Here is a 23,258-nt window from a genome sequence, read left to right on the forward strand (position 1 = left end):
GCCTGACTCTCCCTCTGCCTATGTCTCTACCCCTCTCTTTGTGTCTCTCATAAATAAATAAATCTTTAAAAAAAATAAAATAAGAAAAAAGACAAACAAAAGACAGTATCCTTACTAAATGCAATCTGAGACACAGATCTCAGTTTTTCTCAGCTTTGGGGACAAAAGACACTTCAATCCCAATGTAGTATTTAGAGACTGAGCTAAACATTTCAAAGCTCCAAACTGCATTCCTCCTGGCCTGCAATTTAAAAAACTTATCCTAATGATGATGTATTCATTCAGGCTGCTATCTCACAGGCTGCCTCTTGAATCCCATGAAATAATTTTTCATAGTGAAGTATAGTCTCCTCCCTGTGCTGTCTGTGACTCTAGTGGAGAATCTGTGGTGAGTAAGAAGGCCTGCACATGAGGAAGAGCACTGACCAGGGAAAACTTCCATGAATACAGGGATTACCAACCCATATGTGCTATTTAAGGGTCCATGGCATCCTGGCTGCTGCCAATGGTATTTACAAACACATATTCTCCTGGAAGGAAATTAAATTACTGAGGGCTGGCCATGGCCATACTCTGAACCACGTGTATATATGGGATTTCACTTAATCCTGAGAAAAAGGGATTACTGGAGCCATTTTGTAGTTCAGGAGAACTGAGACCCAGAAAGCATAAGAAGCTGGGATTCAGACCAACTCAACTTGGCCCCAAATTTCATATGATCTGCTGCCTTTTATACACTATAGAGAATAAGTGGCCCTCCCATAGATCTTTGGACAAAAGGGGGTAGAACAAAAGAACGTCAGTAGCTGAAGGGGTGCTTTTTTTTAAAGATTTTATTTATTTATTTATTTGAGAGAGAAAGAGAACAAATGATGGGGAGAGGGAGAGGGAAAGAGTAAAGCAGACTCTGTGCTGAGCAGAGATCAGTACCAGGATCCTGAGATCATGACTTGAGATCATGACATGAGAGGAGGGCAGAGGCTTAACCGACTGAGCCACTGACTAAGCAACCCAGGCACCCCCTGGAGGGGCTTTTGTATTGAGCAGAAAGGTGTAGAAGGAAGCATGAAGGAAGAGAATGAGCCCTGAATTAGAAAACAGGCTCTTAACAAGACCCAGAGGCCAGGGAGTAGGGGGTGAAGGAATGCCTTGTTCCCTCTAGGCCTGAGTTCATTCATCTGTAAAATGAAATGACGTGATAGGAACATGTCTATACTCTCTACCAGTTCAGTATTTTCATTGGTTTCACTTCAGGACTCCAGACAGTTTGCTAGCCTTTGCTAACTCCAGAAGATTGCTAGCCTTTACCTCCCTGGAAAATCATCCCAAGTCAGATTTTGTTTTGTTACTGCTGTTTTAGACTGATAAGCTTTAGGGTCAGTGTTGGGGGTAACTAGAGTCTCAGGCAGTCTAAGTGGAGTTTAATATTTTACCGCTTCACTGGGGAAAAAGGCCCAGTTCAAATATTTGCCATTTGTTTTTTTCTTATCCAACTTTTATTTTAGAATGGTTTTAAAGATTTCCAAGGGGGATCCCTGGGTGGCACAGCGGTTTGGCGCCTGCCTTTGGCCTGGGGCGCGATCCTGGAGACCCGGGATCGAATCCCACGTCGGGCTCCTGGTGCATGGAGCCTGCTTCTCCCTCTGCCTGTGTCTCTGCCTCTCTCTCTTCTCTCTCTGTGACTATCATAAATAAATAAAAAATTAAAAAAAATAAAATAAAAATAAAATAAAAAAATAAAGATTTCCAAGGATAATACTAAGAGTTGCCATATATCCCACACCTAGATTCTATTATTAGCATCTTATATTACTATATTACTATTAGTAATATATTACTATATAGTATTATATTACTATACTATATATACTACTACTATTACTATATATACTATATATACTACTATACTATATATACTATATATACTATATATACTACTACTACACTACTACTATTACTATACTATATATATTACTATATAGCAATATATTACTATAGTAGTATTACTATTAGCATCTTATTTTACTATATTACTATTAGTAATATATTACTATATAGTATTATATTACTATACTATATATACTACTACTATTACTATATATACTATATATACTACTATACTATATATACTATATATACTACTACTATTACTATATATACTACTATACTATATATACTATATATACACTATATACTATATATACTACTACTATTACTCTACTATATATATTACTATATAGTAATATATTACTATAGTAGTATTACTATTAGCATCTTATATTACTATATTACTATTACTATCTTATATTACTACTATAGTACTTATATTACTATATTACTTATGTTACTTATATTATCTTATATTACTATTACATCTTATATTACTATTACTACTTATATTACTTATATTACTATATTACTTATATTACTATATCTTATATTACTATGGTACATTTGTCACAACTAATGAGCCAATAATGATTTGTTATTACTAAATTTTTTAAAAATTTCCTTTGTTTTTACCTAGTCCCTTTTTCTGTCCCATGATCCCATCTAGGATAACACATTACATTTAGTTGTCATGTTCCCTTAGGCTCTTTTAGACTGTAATAGTCTCTCAGATTATCTTGTTTTCAACAACTTTGACAGTTTTGAGGAATACTAATAGGATATTTTGTAAAATGTCCCTCAATTTGGGTTTGTCTCATGTTTTTCTCACAGAATGCGGTTAGTTTTGGGGAGGAAGACTACAGAAATAAAGCGCTATTCTCACCATATCATCCTAAGGGTGCATGTTATCAACATGGCTTACCAATATTGGTATAAACCTTGATCACATGGCTGAGGTAGTGTTTGTCATGTTTCTCCATGAAAAATGGAGCATGCATTTTTATAAAGCATAACCATGCAGGCAATTTCTGCCAGGGAATAGATTCCAACTCTAAACTTTAATGTTCCATAATAATCCAGCCAAGGTATTAGTGAAATGTTATCACTGTATCCAGTCTTTGAAAGTGGCATTCCCTAACAATGAGGGTAACCTGCTTTATAAAAGTTACATACATAAAGTACTTTGCATAAAAGATACTGCTTTGTAGAGTGCTTATTCCGATTCCTGTTTATACAAAACTTGTTTACTGCTCATGATGTTCAGTCTCACTCTCACCTACAAATCTAATGCAGTTAAGTATCATATATAAAGAGCTCTTAGAAATCAATAAGAAAAAGGTATAACTTACCTTCTCAAATGAGCCAGGGAGATAAACAATAGATTCACATAAAAAACACAAATGTATAATAAATATATATATACATGAATATATGCCAAGAGGTCTATAGTGGGTATGGGGGTGGAGAAATTCTAAAGCATTCTCACTTTCTACTTCATAATTTTTGAATACTGAAAAAAAATTTTTTTGCAATAATTTTTTAAAAGCAATAAAATAATTTTAAAGTAATAAACTTACATCTACTAAAATATATGTGGTGTGTTTTCTAAACTCACACTGGCTATAAAACTTAAATTTTGAGTGCCTTTTTCACTTAACTGTATCTCTGAGTAAAGGAGAACCTGCAGGCTTTGGGAACAGATGGCTGGTATTGTGAAACACAATATGTTTTTTTTTTTTAATTTGCATCTCTCAATTGGAAATTTGCATCTCTCAATTGGAAATTTAGCATGTGAGGTCACTCCACCTTAAATCTTTATAATAAGAAATATAGATATTTTTCCTTGCTAGGTTTTTCAGATTAGGCAACTGAAGAAAACCATGGTTCACTAGGTAATTTTAGTAATACTTGCCATTAACTGGAAAAACAGTCATATACAATTTCTGAAGAATATTATTATTATTATGCATATTCTTGCTTTGGTTTTATTAAATATATATACACACACATATATATACTTGTGATATATATATTTGTAGACATCCTTCCAGATGAAGGAGTTATTAAACTAAGACTATTTGAAGGGTCAAAGGAATAATAATAAAATCTGCCATGCTTATTAAACTTACATCAGGGATGAGAAAAATTAAAAACCGGACCCAATATTTGAGTATAAACTTATGTTCCTGAAAAGACAACCCTTAAGTGAACAGACTCATACTTTGGGGTGTTCAAATAAGAGAAAAATAATGTGACATTAAAATTCAACCTGTCACAACTGAGCACTAAGCATGTGATCCTGGGATGTGTGATTGAAATGTTGTAGGAGAAAAAAGCCTGTTAGTATTGTTGGCCGTGCAAGGGCAACAGTAGTTCTGCATTATTCCCGGAGAAAGAGCCAAAGATTAATGTAGATGGGAGCAAGAGAAATCAATGCCCACTTATCTTAAGGTGTGAGTTAATGTGCAAAAAAGATGCTCACAGAGGTGCTATGTATTTGTGTATATGACAAAGGCTGGAGCCATGGTCACAAGGGCTCCCTACGAGGGATTGAATTAGCTTTGACGTTATTGTTCTGGGCCTCTGAATACCTTCTAGTCTGCCATTCACTGATTAGCTGAAGAACATACATTCACACACATAATGAAACCTCTTCTATTATCGAGTTTTTATTTCACTGTAGGGGCTGAGCAGCTAAAATAACTTGAGAAGCTACTGAGAATGTGAGGCAAGTACATTTCCTGAGGCTGAAAGGAAGCGTGTGAGCTCAACCATCTTGGTTATATCTAGACCTTTTGAAGTGTTCCTTCAGGAAATCCTATTGGAAAATGCTTTGGGAGTTTTTGTTTTGTTTTGGTTTTGGACTTGGTGCTGACTCCATTTGGAACTTTAAATCTCTTGGATGCTATTTTTGAACAAAGATTTTCTCCTACAAATTTTGCTCAGAAGGAGCTGAGATGAAAGAAAGTTAGCCCTAAAATTATTTCACTAATTCCAAACCTTCAAACAACATTGTAATATTTTTATTGGAAATCCACAGGACAACATTACCCAATTTGGTTATAATCTTTCCACTAAAGTGGACTGCCTGGCTGAAAAACAACCAGAGTGATGATGGAAAAACATTTATTTTTAATCTGGCAGAGGCTAAATACAAAATAAAATTCCATAAAGTGTCTAAATCAGACCCCCAACATATCTGAAGTTCTGATTCATCTTCAGAATCCAGCCTCAGACAAAGTCTCTTTAATTGTTGGGTAGTTTGTTTTGGAGAATAATCTTTTCAGATGTTCACTCCTTATAGCCAAAAGTTCCCAATGATTCATTTTCCAATTTCTTGCACCAAGTCCTGTGAGAAAATGGTCTTAATGTCCCACCAAGCTAATGGGGGATATACCTGATAATGTAGAAAATACTGTTGCCATTAGGAATCAGAAAGAATCAAGGACATTCTCCCCAGGAAGATCAAAAAGCCTGCCAGCTGTCTCAGGTGCCTGATTTGCAGTAAATCTGGGAAGATTGTGTTCCCTTGCACCAAGGATGTTTTGATGAACAACATGTTCAATAGGCACTTGATACATTATAGCCCACATAAACCTTTTCCCAAACCACCACCACCAACAACAAAACAAACTGTCCAAATAAGCATCTTCTATGCTTTGGTCAAATAAAGTCACATGAGGAAATAGTCTCCAAGGGGATCCCTGGGTGGTGCAGTGGTTTGGCGCCTGCCTTTGGCCCAGGGCGTGATCCTGGAGACCCGGGATCGAATCCCACGTCAGGCTCCCGGTGCATGGAGCCTGCTTCTCCCTCTGCCTGTGTCTCTGCCTCTCTCTCTCTGTGACTATCATAAAAAAAAAAAAAAAAAAGAAGTAATCTCCAAAAGATAAAATGTTTAGGAGATGTTTCCCAAACTTTAGTTATTTGCATATCACTGTGAAAACCTTTGTGGTATCCTGGGATCACTGTACTATTAAGTTGAATGGCATACAATATGTAGGTGTGATCTACAAAATCAGATATTTCATATGGTTCAATTTAATATTATTTAATATTAATATTATTTTTTTTTTGTTTTTTCTTCATATCGACTAACTTTAAAACCTCTAAAAAGCCCATCCAGGGGCACCTGGGTGACTCAGTCAGTTAAGCACCTGACTTTGGTGTAGGTCATGGCCTCATGGTCTGAGGATTGATGTTGGGCTCCTTGCTCAGCAGGGAGTATGCTTCTCCCTCTTCTTCTCTCCCTCCTCCTGCTCATGCTCTATCTCTCTCAAATAAATAAAAAATCGTAAAACAAATAAATAAATAATTGAAAAGCCCATCCAGCAATTGTATCCTTTGGTATTTACCCAAAAAGGATGAAAACTTATGTCAACAAAAACTTGCACACAGATGTTTATAACAAGTTTGTTCATAATTACCAAAACTTGGAAGCAATCAAGATGTCAGTAGGTGAATGAATAACCTGTGGTACATACAGACAATGTGATATTATTCAGCACTAAAAAGAAATGAGCTGTCAAGCCATGAAAAGACATGGAGGAAACTTAAATGCATATCATTAAGTAAAAGAAGCCAATTTGAAAAAGCTACATACTGTATGATTTCAACTATACTATACTGTAGAAAAGGCAAAACTACAAAGATAGTAAAAAGATCAGTGACTGCCAGGTGTTAGGTGGAGGGAGGAGTGAATAGCACAGAGAATTTTTAGGGCAGTGAAAATACTCTGTATGATGCTATAATGATGAACACCTCATTATACATTTGTTCAAACTCATAAATGTACAACACCAAGAGTGAACCCTAATGATCTGGGGATTATGATGTGTCAGTGTGGTTTTGATCAATTGTAACAAATGTTCCACTCTGGTACAAGATATTGATAATGGGGGAGACTATCCATGTTTAGGGGCAAGAGTTATATGAAAAATCTCTGTATGTTCCTCTTAATTTTGCTGTGAACCTAAAATTGCTCTTAAAAATAATCTATTATAACAACAAAACCTTAAATTAGTGATATTTAGTCCTTAAGCATATTGTAGTAGAAAGTCTCTAAATATGGCTGCCATCAATTCCTTCCCTCCCTGCATGTTTATACTACTTCTCTCATCAAGTGGTAGAGTCCATTTCTCCTTCTCTTGAATCTAGATCGGCTTTGTGACTTTCTTGGACCAATACCGTGTGTAGTGGTAAAACAGCTTCTACCTTGCTCTCTGAAGAAATGCCAGCTACCATGTCAGAAATCTGACTCCTCTGAGATCACTGTGCTATGAATGACCTCAGACATTAGTTACATGGGGAGGTCATGTGGGAGAGAACCAAGGAACCTAGCAGTGAGAACCCCAACCCTAGGTGAACCATCTCAGTCAGCTCTCAGCAATTTGAGTCATCCCAGCTAGGACCTAGACATCTGTGAAGTACAGATGAGTCATCTTTGCTGTGAACTACTGAATTCAGGGCCCATAAAATCAATAAACATAATAAGACGCTTGTTGTTTTAAGTCACTATATTTGGAGATAGAGGATTGAAACATTCTGCTTGAAAAGATTTCCTGGTGGTTATAACCATAGAATCTAGACCCAGACTGCTCCAGGACTCAGCTTAACTTCTTCCTAGCTGTGAGTTGTTGAGTCATTCATGACTGTAGAAGATTGCTACATTGGTAGTCCCCAATGAACTATACCTCCCAGTATTCACACCTGCCACAGTGACTCTGGACTTTGCATGTGACTTGCTTTGGCTAATGGGAAGCTAGTATGATGCAAGCAAAGACTTGATAAGCACTTCCAAATTAGATTTGTTCTAACTGGAACACTTGCTCCTAGAGCCCTGAGGCACCATGTAAAGAAGTTCAGCTGCCTGGCTAAAAAGATCATGCAGAAGGTGAGATTCCCAGCTAACCCCAACTATTCCAGCCACCCCCACTCAGGGGCCAGATATGTGAGTGAAGAAGAGCAGAACTCACCCGCTGAGCCCAGCCAAAAAGTATAAATGCTATCACAAATCAAAAGAAGTAATACATCACTGTTGGTCAAAGCCACTAAGTTTACGGATGGTTCATTATGCAGCAATAAATAACTAAAATAGAAATAATATCCACTATGTCATAAATGTGATTAAATAATATTTTTCCTAGCACATATTAATATGTTTTAAAAGTCAATAATATAGCACTTAAAGTTATCTTATGTACCACCAAACAATCCACTTATCAGACTTTGGGAAATGCTGGTTTAAGGGAACAATAACAATGATAATAAGCATAATAGCAATCATTGATTGAACTAGCTACTTTTTTCTAGATTTTGGAACAAATGGGTTATATCATGCATATAATTTATTCTCCTAGCAACTCTACTAGGTTCCATTTTGTAGACAAGGAAAATGAAGCTCAGAAAGTTTAAGTAATTTGCCAAAGTTCTCTTGAGAGTCCCCTTTGATGACCCTTACGATTTTAAAGATTTATTTGTTTATTTATTTTTTAATTTTTTGTAAAGTTATATTTATTTATTTGAGAGAGTAAGAGCTCAAGCAAAGGGAGGGAGAGAGACAAGCAGACTCTGGCTGAGTGCTGAGCCCATTTCAGGGCTCATCTCAAGACCCTGAGATCATGACTTGAGCTGACATCAAGAGTGGGATGCTTAATTAGTGGAGCCACCGAGGGGCTCCAGACCCTTATAACTTTTTTTTTAGAGATAGAAACTTTACTGGATCTGGAGACAAAAGAATGAGATCTATTCTCTATGTAAATATGTTTTCCACCATTTATTTATTTATTTATTTATAAAGATTTTATTTATTTGAAGAGAGAGACAGAGATAGCAACATAGAGCATGAGCAGGGAGGAGAGGGAGAAGCAGACTCTCTGCTGACCAGGGAGCCTGATGCAGGACTTGATCCCAGGACTTGGGGATCATGACCTGAGCTGAAGGCAGATGCTCAACCCATTGAGCCACCCAGGTGCCTCTGTTTTCTACATTTAAATTACTGATACCTTTGCTTGTATCATATTCAAGGTCTACTTTAGGGACAGTTGTTCTTCTCAACCAGAAGTTTGGGCCATAGGTAGGCTCTTCATCCTGTCACCACCTGCCCATTTTTACTCCTACTGAGGAGCTGTCAGGACTAGTCCTGTCCTGTTCTGTCCTGTCAGGATATTATCTTCATCAGAGTCTTGCTGACTCTAATAATCAACAGTACTTATTGGATATTTAGTATGTGTTCAGTTTTGTACTGAGAGCTGAAGTAGGAATGGAAAGTTAAGAAGAGATTCAGTATATGGGGCAGCATATGAATCCAACCCTCAAAGAAGACTGTATACCCAAAATAGTCACTAGATAAAGTAAGGCCACTTAACATTATATGCTAAATCATGCAGAACAAATATGTTACAGAAATTATGAGGAACAAAGAAAGACCAGGGGAGGCTGAATGGAAAAGGTAACTCTTGCATACCTCAAAAGTTTGTATAAGTTTGCAAAATTGGAGCTGCAAGGAGATGGCACTTATCAAACACTCCAGGAAAAGATGTGGTGGTGAGAATGACTGCAGGACAGATATTGGGGACAGGAAATATGTTTGGATCCACAGATCAGAAGTACTGAACAGGCAGAGACCATGTTGGATTCACTTCACATCCCCAAGCCCAGCACAGAGCCTGGTACATAGTAAGCATAGTACTCATTGAATAAATATGAGTCAGGGTCCTCTCCGTAGACACAGGGAAAGAGTGACCACAGAGTATTTGTGGATGGAGGGCTGGATTGGAGAGAGGAAGACTGGCAGGGGAGAAGGTATACTCCATTCAAGAAATAGAGTCAGAGGCCATGCTGATGCATGACCTTTCAGGATGGATGCTGGGGAGACACAAGAAGTCCAGGTGAATTAAAGACCTATGGAAGACATGTGGAATATAAGAAATAGTGCAAATGACTATAAGGGAAGGAGGGGAAATTGAAAAAATCAGAGAGGAAGACAAACCATGAGAGACTCTTAACTCTGGGAAACAAACTGAGGGTTGCTAGAGGGGAGGGAGTTATCCGATGGGGTAACCAAGTGACAGGCATTAAAGGCACAGGAAGTGATGAGCACTGGGTGTCACATGCAACTGATAAATCATTGAAAACTATATCTGAAAATAATGATGTACTAGGTGTTGGCAAATTGAATTTAAATTAAAAAAAAAAAAAAAAGACCTATGAGACAGCACCAGTGGGACCCTACGGGCCTGGGACAAAGGGCTTTCCTGCCCTGTCTCTGCAGGTATCTAAAACAGAGGCTCACTCCTCCTACTGAGAAACAGAGGAGAGACTCTGTGGCAGCTTCCTTCATTGGTCTAGGACAGAGATACCCTCTCTCTTCAGAAATTGATGGTGGCTTCACAATGACCTATTTCTTCCCTCCAGCAATGACCACCTTCCTTGATCCCTCCATTTTCCTCCTGGGCCTGACCAAGTCACTGTTCTTTCATCCAGCATGAATGGAAAGGAATTCCCATGGCTCCCTCAGAGAGGACTGAACACTCACTGTGCTCTGGAAGTTTCTAAGTCTCCAATAGCCCATAAAGTCTATGGGTCTTCCTCAAAGTCCTTTGACTTGGCAGAGCCACACACCACACCCGAAGCCCGTTATGGTGAGACCCTTCTGGTGCAAGGTCAGCAAAATCCAAACAAGCCTCCCAACTTCCTGACCATCTGAGCACTCCCAAGCACTGGCAAGTTCTCATTCTCTCTTTGTTCTTCAGGGAACACTGAGCTTTGGTTTGAGGTTACCTCAAAGGAAAAACAATCTGATGTGTGATAAGCCTCTTTGGCCTCTGGCAGAACAAGGACCTATCAGACCCAGCTCCAACTAAACAAAGCCAGACTTTCTTAGTGGGTGAGGCTAAACTGTAGCCCTAGTTTTTGTGGAAAAGAGAACTGCTCAAACTCCACCCCAAGGCTGACACCTGGGAATCCTTCTAGGAGAATTATAAATAAGCAAAGGAAGTCATTCTTGGGGCTGTGCAGAACTAGAGAAGCAATTTCATAAGTGTATACATTTCCAACAGCACCTTTTCAAAAACAGCTCAATTTGAAATATTCATTTGCATCAGAATAGTCATGAATATTCAAAAGTCAGCCAGTGTTTCAGAACTATTGTCTATTCCTGGCGCTTTCCTCTTCCCCTTGAAAGGCAGATCATGGGTTTTCAAGAAAGGTGGGCTTGGCTGGTCTTCACGCTGCGGTAGTTGGCAGGAAAGGGGATGATTATTTTCTGTTTCTTAATATTAAAATAATAAAAAGCCTCAGCTGGTGTTAAATCTTTGCCCTTCCTGTCAGGATACGAGTCATGCCATAGACCTCGAATCAGGCCTAGGGGTGTATTTTTCAAACTGCTGGGCAGAACTTTCTGTTCAGAGTCCCAGACATATTTTCCTACTTGCAGATTTCTTAAAGACAAAATCCCACCTGGGCCATGATCCAGATCTGTGGAATGTGTATAGCCCTAAGACGTGGGAGACTCCTGTTATGGCGCTCAGAACTCTTTGGGTTACTTTGGCCATGCCACTTATCTTCTGTTATCTTAATATCCCCACTGGACAAATAAAGATTCCCATGTGTCCATCTTCTCTCTCTTCTGCCACAAATTTACAAAGCTAAATAAGATGCTACTGCATCAGTGAAAGTGCTTTGAACTCCTTGGAAGAAAATCAAGATCTGTAGCCAAGTCAGTGGTTGCATATCAAAGTTTTCATTGCCAGAAAGCAATATAAGCTCACAAGGGATTATCTTAAACAATTTTAATGTTAAGAAAACAAATCCCATTTAAAAAACACAAAAGTACACAAAAAGGAACTCACCAGTCTATTATTTGCTGAGATGATTAGCTGCGATTTTTCTCATTTATGCTAAAATTTGATTTTCTCAACATGTCTTCCTTATGCTTCACCCTGATAAGCAGTTCAGTAACAGATTTAAGGTTGGGTTATGAGAGAAGGAGGGTTGAGTTGGCATTGAGCTGATTTTCTGAGAATTCATTCCTCTGCCCTCACCACGTCAGTTGAAGTGCATTACATTGTCACCCAAGCTCTGTCTAAATTGTTCAATTTATATGACAAAGTCTTGATGGTGTCTCTTTAAAACTGTCAGGGGAACCAATGCAATGCCAATTCCAAAGCGAAGTCATGGTTACAAAAGTGCCTTTAGTGAAAATTGACAAAGTGGGAAGTCTTACCTGTTCTCTTGCAATTACTTCCGTATCAATTTGCAAGATAAAGGATGAGTGCCTCTCCACCCACCCCCATACCTCTGCATCTGGCTATGGGCTTTGTACTTATTCATCAGCTTTCTCAGGGTTGGCCTTAAATCACCAGGGAGAGTCCTTGCATGTTGATGCTGGGAGGACTTTGAAGATTTTCTAGCCCAGCTACAGTAGAGGATCTGAACATTCAAAACATAGATTTAAAACACTTATCTTTGTTAACTGGGCATTCCACTTAAAAAGTCATGCACTGCTATCATAAAACCAAAAAGGATGTGAATCAAAGGAAAAATTCTGGGGATGGGATGAGTCATGGAGGATAAACACTCAGCTTCTGTGCTCCTTAATGGGGCAAGTTTTTGGTGTGTTCTGCACAGTCCCAAAGGCCCCCAGTGATGCTGGCCTCTTGCCACCCACAGTAGTAACCTGCCTGTTAACATACCTTTTATTGGCTTTCCTCCCTTCCCTGACTCACTTCACTAATCCCTCACAATGCTTCCTGAGATGACCTCCCAAATAGGCTACACATACCTAATTCTGTATCTCAAAGACAGTTTCTGATAATGTGGATGTTCACACATCCAAAGGTATTCTCCCTTAGAGGACTAGTTCTCAATGGGGGCTGATTTTGCTCTGGCAAAATTTGGCAAAATCTGGAGATATTTTTGGCTGTCAGAACCCTGGGAGAGGGTGTGACATGGCATGTGACAGGTAGGGGTTAATATCCTACAATGCATAGGAAAGGCCCCCCACAATCAAGAATCATCAAGCCCAAAAAGTCAGTGGTTCAAGGGTGGGAAACCCTGCCTTAGATAACCTGCTCCACATGTCTCATGCCATCAACTCATTATCTTAAAAATTGTATAAAGGTCCACTGTTGGAGGATGAGCTCACAGAGAGGAACCATCTAGGCCATCTTGGCTCCTCCTCTGCCTATAGTAATAGGAGTTCTTTTCTTTTCTTTTCTTTTCTTTTTGTTTTTTTAAGATTTTATTTATTTATTCATGATAGAGAGAGAGAGAGAGGCAGAGACACAGGCAGAGGGAGAAGCAGGCTCCATGCCAGGAGCCCAACGCAGGACTCCATCCCAGGTCCCCAGGTTCGCACCCTGGGCCAAAGGCAGGCGTCAAACTGCTGAGCCACCCAGGGATCCCCTAGGAGTTATTCTCTGGGGTATGATAATGATGTGGCTCCTGCAGCTACAGATGCAAAAGGGGACAGGGCTGGTGTTTAGTTAGGGCAGCATGGAGCATGACTGGCACCTCCTGGGATACCACTGAGGTCCTACAGATAAAGACACTCATTGTGATGATTCTTGGTCATTCCTGTTTGGGCAGATAACTTCTCTTTTCATCACTGAAGTGCAATTGAACATACATATATACATGCTAACATCATTTGGGGGCTACTTGTGCTATTTTGAACCAAATTTAATGAACTCTTAAAACAGTGTACCTAAGTAGATCCCAGATGTTCTAGGAAAACATGATTTTCTAAAGCAGCTTATTTTACAGATGAATAAACTGAGGCTTATATCAAGGAAGCCATTCTTCATACATATAATAACTAGCTGGTGCCAAATCAAAACTGAGAGATTGCTGAACTCTCAACTCATTATTTCTTCACCCAAGGACAGAGAGCCCAGGGTTGTACTGCTGGGTGGGTAGGTGATATAAGCCTAGCAGATGGTTAACAATGAAGCAAGACATTTCTCAAAATTCCCAAAGTCTAATCAATAGTTTCATTATGATGAACTGAGCCCATCTTCTCTTGTACCTTCAAAAGGGCAACCACACAACCACCACCACTGCCACCACACACACACACACACACACACACACACAATCTATATTTTTTATCCTGGAAAACAATATAGGAAATTCAGCTTTATAAAACATTTTAAATTATAGGTAAAGATCAAGAAAAAAGTAAAACTAAGCTTATGCTAGGAATCCTGAAGAATTCTGTATCTGACTTCCTAAGATGTCATAGGTAGCTAGAGGTAACAGTCAATAACCAACAGGAGTGCTTTAGAGAACCCTACAATTTTACATCTGAGGACGATTCCAGATATCATTTCATCCAATGGTCTTATTTTACAGATAAGGAAATGGAGGCAAAGAGAAGACAAGGAATATGTGCAAGTCCACTCAGCAGGGGTTAAAATACTCCCTGCCCATTATTATGGAACACTCTGCTGAAGCCAATTTTCTTATATGGTTCTCATTTTAAAAATTATAGTCATCAACTATACACACACACACACACACACACACATATGTATATATATATATATTTCTAAGCTAGAGTGTTTATGTGCAATCCAAGAGACAAAAAAGAAGAGGTAGAGGGCAATTTATTACTTTATAGGAATTTCTGAATTATTTTCTTCCAGAGTCATCTTTAAGTTGCATCTTCTTTATGGCTCTGTGAAGAGAAAAGTTCTACCAATATCTGGATTATAAATTTGGGAGAGTTGTTAGTATTCACTGGAAATGAAATCAATGTGTGGTATATAACCGTATAGGTTTTGGTCATACAGGAGATTGGTGAGAACAATTTCATTTTTATAACTCTATCATTTAATTAGAAAACCAACTGAAAGCAACGTTTTTCCTTAGATCACTGACATTTTTTAATTTTGGAAAAATTAAAAAATTCATGTGTTGGGCTTTTGTTTAATTTTCTCTTCTAACTGGACTACACAGTACTTGAATATTAGAAACAGATCACATTTGTCTTCCTGGCACTTAGCACAATGTCTGGTACTTAGTAATTATTCAACATACTTGTGTTGAATGAATGAATGTCAGTGATGTTTTAGAAAGCATTCTGCCTTGATATAAATTATTAGTATATGCAAGTCTGTTTATATTTCACAAGTGTGTTTGAATTTTCCTATTTTTCTATTTTTTATAACCCTAGTCAGTCTCAGAACATTCATCTTTTATGCCATAATAATTCAAGGAAGGAATTACTGAAACTGAAGCCTGACTAGGAAGGCAGGTCATCATTTCAAGAATCATTCTTCCTTTCTTATGAAAGTTATCTTTAGCTAGGAAATATACATAGAAAGCAAGAGTTATAAAACTTGAGTATTATTTCCCTGTCTCTATTTATCCTTTATCATTGTGGATTGGTTTGTTGTAAGTTCCAGTGGCAGTGTAGTGGTGTGGTCATGAGCAAGGACTTTGGAATCAGGCAAACATAAAGTCAAGTCTCCAACCTGCCACTTACCAGCCATGAGACCTCGGGCAAGTTATTTCACCTCCCTGTGCCTTGGTTTCTCCATCTATATAGTACTACCTATTTCATAAGGCTGTTAGGAAGATTAAATGAATTCTACATATAAACTAACTGGTGTATACTAGATGTCCAATAAATGTTAGAAAAATAAACTCTCCATCTACTTGTTATCTTTCTTTTCTACCATCAAAGTGCACTTAAGACCTTGATAATATCTATTTTAGTTGCCCATTGCAGCAAAAGAAACTCTAAAATTTAGTGGCTCAAAACAATAAGAATTTTTTTTTTTTTAACAATTCTAGGGATTAGGGGTGTGTGGGTTGCTCAGTGGTTAAGCATCTGCCTTTGGCTCAGGGTATGATCCTGGGGTCCCAGGATCCAGTCCCATGTCAGGCTCCCTGCATGGAGCCTGCTTCTCCCTCTACCTGTGTCTCTACCTCTCTCTGTGTGTGTCTCTCATAAATAAATAAATAAATAAATAAATAAATAAATAAATAAACAAACAAACAAACAAACTAAAACAAACAACCAAACAAAAAAAAACCAATTATAGGGATTGATTGGGTGGTTCCTCTGCTTGGTCTGCCTCGGCTCACCCATGGAATGTCAGCTGAGGATGGGCCCATAAGGAAGAGCTAGTCTGCTGGCCTTCTCCAAATGGCCCTTCACTCGGACTTTTTCATGACATCATGGCCACAGAGTGATGTCCTACATGTGCAAAGGCAGAAGCCAGAGGGCCTCCTGAGACCTAGGCTCTGGACTCTGTACAATAGCACCTCCACCATATTCTGTTGGCCAAAGCAAGTCACAGGTCCAGCCCTGTTTTAAGAGGGTATAGCCTACACCTCTGGATGGAGGAGCAGCAAAGTCACAAGACAGACGACCAAGCATACTGGAATGTGGTGACTCTTTGCCCATAATACCAACTATACCATATCCCTTCAACTTGCCTCATGTACCTCTTCTTGGACTGTACTTTCCTAATCTTCCACTTCCACTTCACAAATCTTCCAGTTGCTGCATAAAGTAAAAATAACTTTGTCATGTAGTCAGTGCCTGATAGATAATCATGCAGCAAGTCTGTGAACAAAGAGCTTGTGCCCCAAAGTAAGGTAGATAACTCAGATCTAGGGAAAAATTCAGAAAGAGGCACTTTTTAAGAAAGAAGCTAACAAGAACCCATGTGCCAAGATTGGGGCCATCTATTGCACCTGAAATAATCCAAACATGGGACTTTGGAATAGTTTTACTCAGAGAGCCATACAGTCCTATTGGTATGAAAAGTAACTAGCACAAAACCTGTTAAAAATAATCTATAAACTTAATGTGGCATGCATGGCTTTAGAAATAAAAAGGGACAAATGAGATGGTGACACATGACACAGAAATTGATTTCCCAGCTTCCTCTTGACCCAGGCTTGCCCAGTCAGAGGCTCCCATCTGAGACTTCCAGCTGTAAGCCAGTGACACAAATAAGGCAGAACCACACAGATGCCTTTTGAAGGAGGCAGAGATAGCAGTGGCCAGAGCCTGCAGGAGTGGAAATTCTAGAAATCAGTGGCGTGGTCCATGGTATCTATGCCCCAGATGCCAAGGGATCACCTGGGGATTGTTCAGGCTACATACCTGATGAATTGTACTATCTACTCCTTCTAGAGATTCTGTGAGCTGCCCAAACCTCCTTTAACAAATTCTACTTGTGCTCAACTAGTTAAAAGGGGTTCTGAAGTTTACAACAAAAACCCTCCATGGTACATTTGTATTAGTAGGTAGTTCAGTCAGTAGAGTGCTATACTCAAGACAGTTAGTTGGAATTTATCAGAGTTCAGATGAAACCAGGTTATCTCAATCCTAGCACATGGCAGTCATGGGAATGTGTCATTCAGATCTCTTCACAAGAAAGCCTAGTGTGATGAACCTGGCACATACTTGGGATTTTCCACAATGTCCCCACTGAGGCCATGTTCTCCTCAGACTGTCTCCAGGGAATAACTGAATATGGTGGGAGTGCCAGAGCAAGGATGTTCCCGTTCTGGGCTTTCCCACTGGCCTGGATGAGATTTTCTCAGAGCTGTACTTTTCATGTCTTATTTAAGAAATCCTTTCTTTCCTTGCAGGTCAGAAAATATTATTCTGTATTTCTTTTTTTATTCTGTATTTCATACTAATAATTTAAAGTTTGGTTTAATAATTAAGGACTTTAATTCATCTGCAGGTATCTTGGGATATGTTGTAAAGCAGAGGTCCAGTTTCATTTTTTATCCATACGGATAAGCATATTTTTAGCTCCGCTTATCATAGAATCCCTCCTTCCCTTGCTGCTAAACCACTCCTATCATATATCAAAGTTCCATGTGTCCATAGGTCTGTTTTGGAGCTCTTTATTCATTCCATTGGTCAGTGTATCTACTGCAGTGCCAGTACCACATTGTCTTAATTACAATAGCTTCATAGTAAGTCCAGTTATCTATAAGTAAGTCTCTCCATCTTATCCTCCTCCTTCAGAACTACCTTGACTACCTCTGATCCCTTACTCTTTCAGAACTGTTTTAGAATTAGCCTGCTAATTCTATGAAAAAAAAATCCTTATGAGGTTTGTTAACTTGGAAATGCATTAAATCTGTAGATCAACCTAGGGAGATTTGACTCTTTTTCTGTTCTTTTTGACGGCAGGGCAGGGGGGTGGCAAGCCTGGCTGTCTACTGTTCTGCATCTAGTTATGGGAATCAATGACTCCTTATATAGACTAATCTCTGTTTTGAGTTTCCTTTTTTGCCCCCAGCTTATCTGATTCTGAGCACAGAGACTCAGTTATAGAGACCATCTCTCTTCTTTGCTGTGCCTTAGAGGTAGTTTGTATTTTCTCATTTATATCTTTAGAACTTTTCTACAATGAGTATGCATTATTATTTTTATAAAATCAACAAATAAAATGGCTCTCTCATTCTTTTGGTGCCAACTCCCAAGACCAGAAGTCAGCTTTCTCAATTACCTCAATGCCAACAGGACCAACATACACATGGCCAGCACACTCTCCCATGTCAACAGCAGATGTTGGTAATCAATCACACACATTTGCCTGATGCACCTCATTATCAGAATCCATCTCAATACAGCTCCATGGGCAGCCACTCCTAATTTATCAAAGTTGTTAAAGAACCTGTTTGCCATCCCAACATGTGACAATGATTCACTCTTCCTTTTAGATCGGTAATCTGCAAACAATTTTGAAGAAGATAGTCTAGTGTGGCAAAAAGAGCACTGCATATGGAGCCAGACACCCCAGTGTCCAGGTCTGGCTCTGTCATCCTCTACCAGAAGATATTCCCTGCCTTAGGCAGTTTCTTTCCTCATCCTCGAGCTTCCTCTTCTGTGAAATCTGGAGACTGACCCATATGCTAGTTAAGGTCTCTACCTGCTGTAACACACTGTGATGCTAAATTCCATTTTTTTTTCCTGGGCACTTGACACTGGAAAGGAAAATAAGATGAAGGTAACAGTATACACATCAAAGGCCTCCTCTGTATTAAGAATTGTGCCTTATAAGCCCTTAACATGTATTATTTTCTCATTTACTTCTCACAGTATCTCATGATGGTATTATTCTCCATCTTACAGATAAAGACGCTGAGGGTTAGAGAGGGGAGATACTTGTCTGAGGTCATCCAGCAAGTCAGTGGATTCAAATGTGAACCCAGATCTCACCATAGCAGATACTGCTGTGCTCCGTGCATATCACCCCCCTCCCCCCAGCACAGTACTCATCCCAATGCATTCTAGAATCGGTCATTCATTCTCCACTCCAGGGCTTTCTCTGATGTCAGTGGGGCAGAAGTTCCAGAAGCATAAGAGTTAATGCCCCTGGAAGCAGCTCTCAATGCAATGACAGGAGTTGGGAGAAAATATACTCCAAATCTCTCATCTTTTGGCTGAAATATGACAAGGCATGCTTTTTTTTCTTCCATTTCTCACTTCCTTTCTCCTCTATCTTTGCTTCCTAAAATCATATCCCAAGAAAACTCGTTGCACTCAAATTCCTGCCTCAGGGTCTGTTTCCTGGAACTAAAACCAAGACAACATTGTATGCTGATATCCTGCCATGAAACTGGACAGGGGTGATGTGGAAAAATACATTTAAAAAATTGTTTCAAATAAATAAATAAATAAATAAATATTGTTTCTCAAATCTTACTGAGTTCCCTTTGCATTTGAAATATATAAGCCAATTGTCTAATGGTCTACACCCCACTGAGAGAGGTAGGTTAGGGGCACTTGGCTTTGTAGGCTATGAAGTATGTTGCTTCATAGAGTAGACCTCTGGGTTCTTGTTTTGTTTTCAGCCACGTTAGCCCTCAAATGAGTGTGGAACCTCCAGAGGTCTATTTCTTCATTTGCCAACAGAAAACTCTGTGGTTCTGCCTCTAAGGTTTCAAATCTTGGATTTAAATAATCCAGCACAGATTGGCTACTCCATAGTTAAGGCTGGGATCATTACTTTATGTAGCTGACAACTTTGTATAAAGAAATAATGGCCTCAGGACACCAGCAGAGCAAGAAAAGGTGAAAACACAATATTAAACAAGGAAATTAGATGGGTTAGAGATATGGGCTGTGCAATCAGTCCCAGGTGAAATGTTCATTATAATACAGCCTCTTGGAGCAAGATGGAATGTAAATCCCACAAACTACAATGTGCCCAGGGCTAAATATGCAGCCAGTGTGATGATTTTTTTCAAAGAACTATCATATTCAATTATAGCGATGTTTCTTTTCATAGAGATAATACTTTTACACATTGAATAACTTCTTTTTAGAATGAATTTCACTTCTTAGTGGCAGTGGCATTACTGTATACCATATCTTCTAGCCTTGTCTGGGTGGTGGTTGTTCGTGGGATCAGCTGAAATAATTCTTGGTATTTTTTCGAGGAATTTGTGAATAGGAGAGGATTCCCAGTAGAATTTGAGAACAAAGCAAAAAAAAAAAAAAAAAGCAATTCCCTGTGACTTTCCTCCCCTAAAGTTCTCTGTGACTCCCTGCCTGCCGTCAAGCTTCAGCTGTGATGTTCGTTTTTCCATCTGCTTTGGCTGCAGGTAATTTGGAGACACCAACGTCATCAGACCATCTGTTCAGTAAAACCACAGCAATGCTTTCCTCCTGCGTTGTTTATGCTTTGACAACTATGTAGGGCTATTTTCAATATATGCTGGGCAGAGACTAAACTGTGTTCCAAACTATTCCTTAGTATTGCATCCAAAGGTAAGAACTGAAGATTAATTTAGTTTGTAATTATGAAAAAAATGCAGGTGTAAATAGGGTTACTAAAACTCATCATTAATCCTAAAACAAAGGAAAGCAGATAGTTTGCATATGAGTGGTTATACAACATGATTTCTTTCTTCCTGATGATTTCCTGACAAACTCAGTTTGTACAAAATTATCATTCCACCTATGCCTGGGTCCTTGATTATCGAAATGCCGTTCTCAAAATGACATTGATCAATGCTATGCTTTTCTTTCTACTTTTCATAGTGACTTTGAATCTTCTGAATAATCCAATTCAAATGACATTTATCAAGTATCTACTATACTCACCTGAAGTCCACCTAAAGCTGCAGGGGACATTTTCCATGCATACTTGCAGCTTCCCTCCTTCAGTCCTGAGCCTTTCTGTAAATATGCCTATGCAGGAGCTTTCTTGTGGCATCAGTGTGGGGATTACTTGTGCTTGGGATAGCTTGGAAGAACTGGGGATTTACCACCCCCAGGAGTAACCCTCAAACAATGAGGGATAAACTTGGCAGATAAACATCCAACTTCCCTAATCTGCAGTGAGCCAATTCCAAGGCACATTCTATGCAGTTACTCAGAGGGCCCCAGTAGGACTGAGCCCCAACCCATAGCAGTGACTCACTGACTGAGGCACACTTAATTGGTTTTCCTCCTTCCCCATCTCACTGTCTTCTCTCTTTTACTTGTGGAGATAAACTGTGCCCAAGTCCACGTTACAAATTTTGCTTTTGAGAATACTCAAACTTTAATAAATGGGAGATGAGGAAGGAAAACTGGGAGAAGGAAACTAGGGAAAATAAGTGATGCTTGAGATAAGCCTTGAAAGATAGTTAAGAGTCAGATGCTGAGATGGAAAGGCCTTAACCAGGAATACAAAGAGGCAAAGGCATGGACACAGGCATATCCTGAAGGACATCTGGAGTTTGGAATGTGCCAGAGTTCTTGGAGCATAGGGTGGGCGGAGGGCAGAGATAGCCAGCAGCCCTGAGGGGTCATCCAGGGGCAGCTCAAGTAGAGCCTTGCATGCAGAGTGGGTCTAAGACAAAAAACTTTCTTTTGTTGCACAATAAGATCTATTCCAAAAACAGAACTTTATCAAAATCCTTTCCTTTGAGTCCTTATCCTCATTTGAGTAATCAAAGGTGCAGAGTCATTGAACAGAATATGCACTGGGGTCCAGCCAATTTAGTTCTAACAATCCCAGGATTCTAGAAGCATCCTACCTCTCCTCTCTAAGCAGCTTGAGCAAGCCAACTATATGGTGACACAAAGACTTTGGACTTTTTTTTTAAAATTTATTTATGATAGTCACAGAGAGAGAGAGAGAGAGAGAAGCAGAGATACAGGCAGAGGGAGGAGCAGGCTCCATGCACCGGGAGCCCGACGTGGGATTCGATCCCAGGTCTCCAGGATTGCGCCCTGGGCCAAAGGCAGGCGCCAAACTGCTGCACCACCCAGGGATCCCTGGACTTTTTTTTTTTAAGATTTTATTTATTCATTCATGAAAGACATACATAGAGAGGCAGAGACATAGAGGGAGAAGCAGGCTCCCTAAAAGAAACCTGATGCAGGACTTGATCCCAGGACCCTGGGATCATAACCTGAGGCAAAGATAGATACTCAACCCCCTTTTTATTTATTTATTTATTTATTTATTTATTTATTATTTATTATTATTTATTTTTTAAGATTTTATTTATTTATCCATGAGAGACACAGAGAGATGCACAGAGAGAGGCAGAGACACAGGCAGAGGGAGAAGCAGGCTCCAAGCAGGGAGCCCGATGTGGGACTTGATCCCAGGTCTCCAGGATCATGCCCTGGGCTGAAGGCACCACTAAATCGCTGAGCCACCCAGGCTGCCCTCAACCCCCTTTTTAGACAACAACCACTGTCTTCCTACAGCATCACCAGAAATAAAGATGTGTTTATTTAGAGCACATTAAACACCAGTGCTCTTTACCTCCACTGGATTCATGGTTCTCACTGATTCCATAAGGGGACCTTTGTGACAGGTACTGCCTGGCCTGGTGTCCTGAATGGGGGGAGAACAACACAGCCTTCTTATCTACTCTGGAGGTCTCCTGAGACTCTGAGGATCTCAAAGATGCAGCCAATGCTCAGTGATTCTGTTTCTATATTATTAAAAGTTCTGCTTTTCCATTCCTTTTCAAAGCTGTTCATGGTTTCATTATCATTTCCAATGAGCAATAGGATTTAAGAATTATAAAACAGTACACCTATAGCAGCTACTCCCAATGCCCCGCCCATATACTCTTGGCCTCACCTAATTCTAGTGCACAACTGCCTGACTTCCCAACTACTTAAGGGTTTACTTGGGTGGTTGAGCCCACTTTGCCCAAACCTAGGAGGATATAAGTGCCAGGGAATTAATGCCCATGTCCCTGCAGTAGCCCGCAGCCAACAATAAAGGAAAATTGAAGGATAAATACCCCAGCTCCCTCTCCTTTCAGGTGTGACAACTCTGAAGTGCATGTTGTACATGGATTCCTAGGTTGTTCCCCAGTGGGATTAAGCTCTGGTTACTGGGAGTGATAATTAACTTCATATTTCATCAGAA

Source organism: Nyctereutes procyonoides, unplaced genomic scaffold (genome assembly GCF_905146905.1).
Source record: "Nyctereutes procyonoides isolate TBG_1078 unplaced genomic scaffold, NYPRO_anot_genome, whole genome shotgun sequence".
Lineage (NCBI taxonomy): Eukaryota > Metazoa > Chordata > Mammalia > Carnivora > Canidae > Nyctereutes > Nyctereutes procyonoides.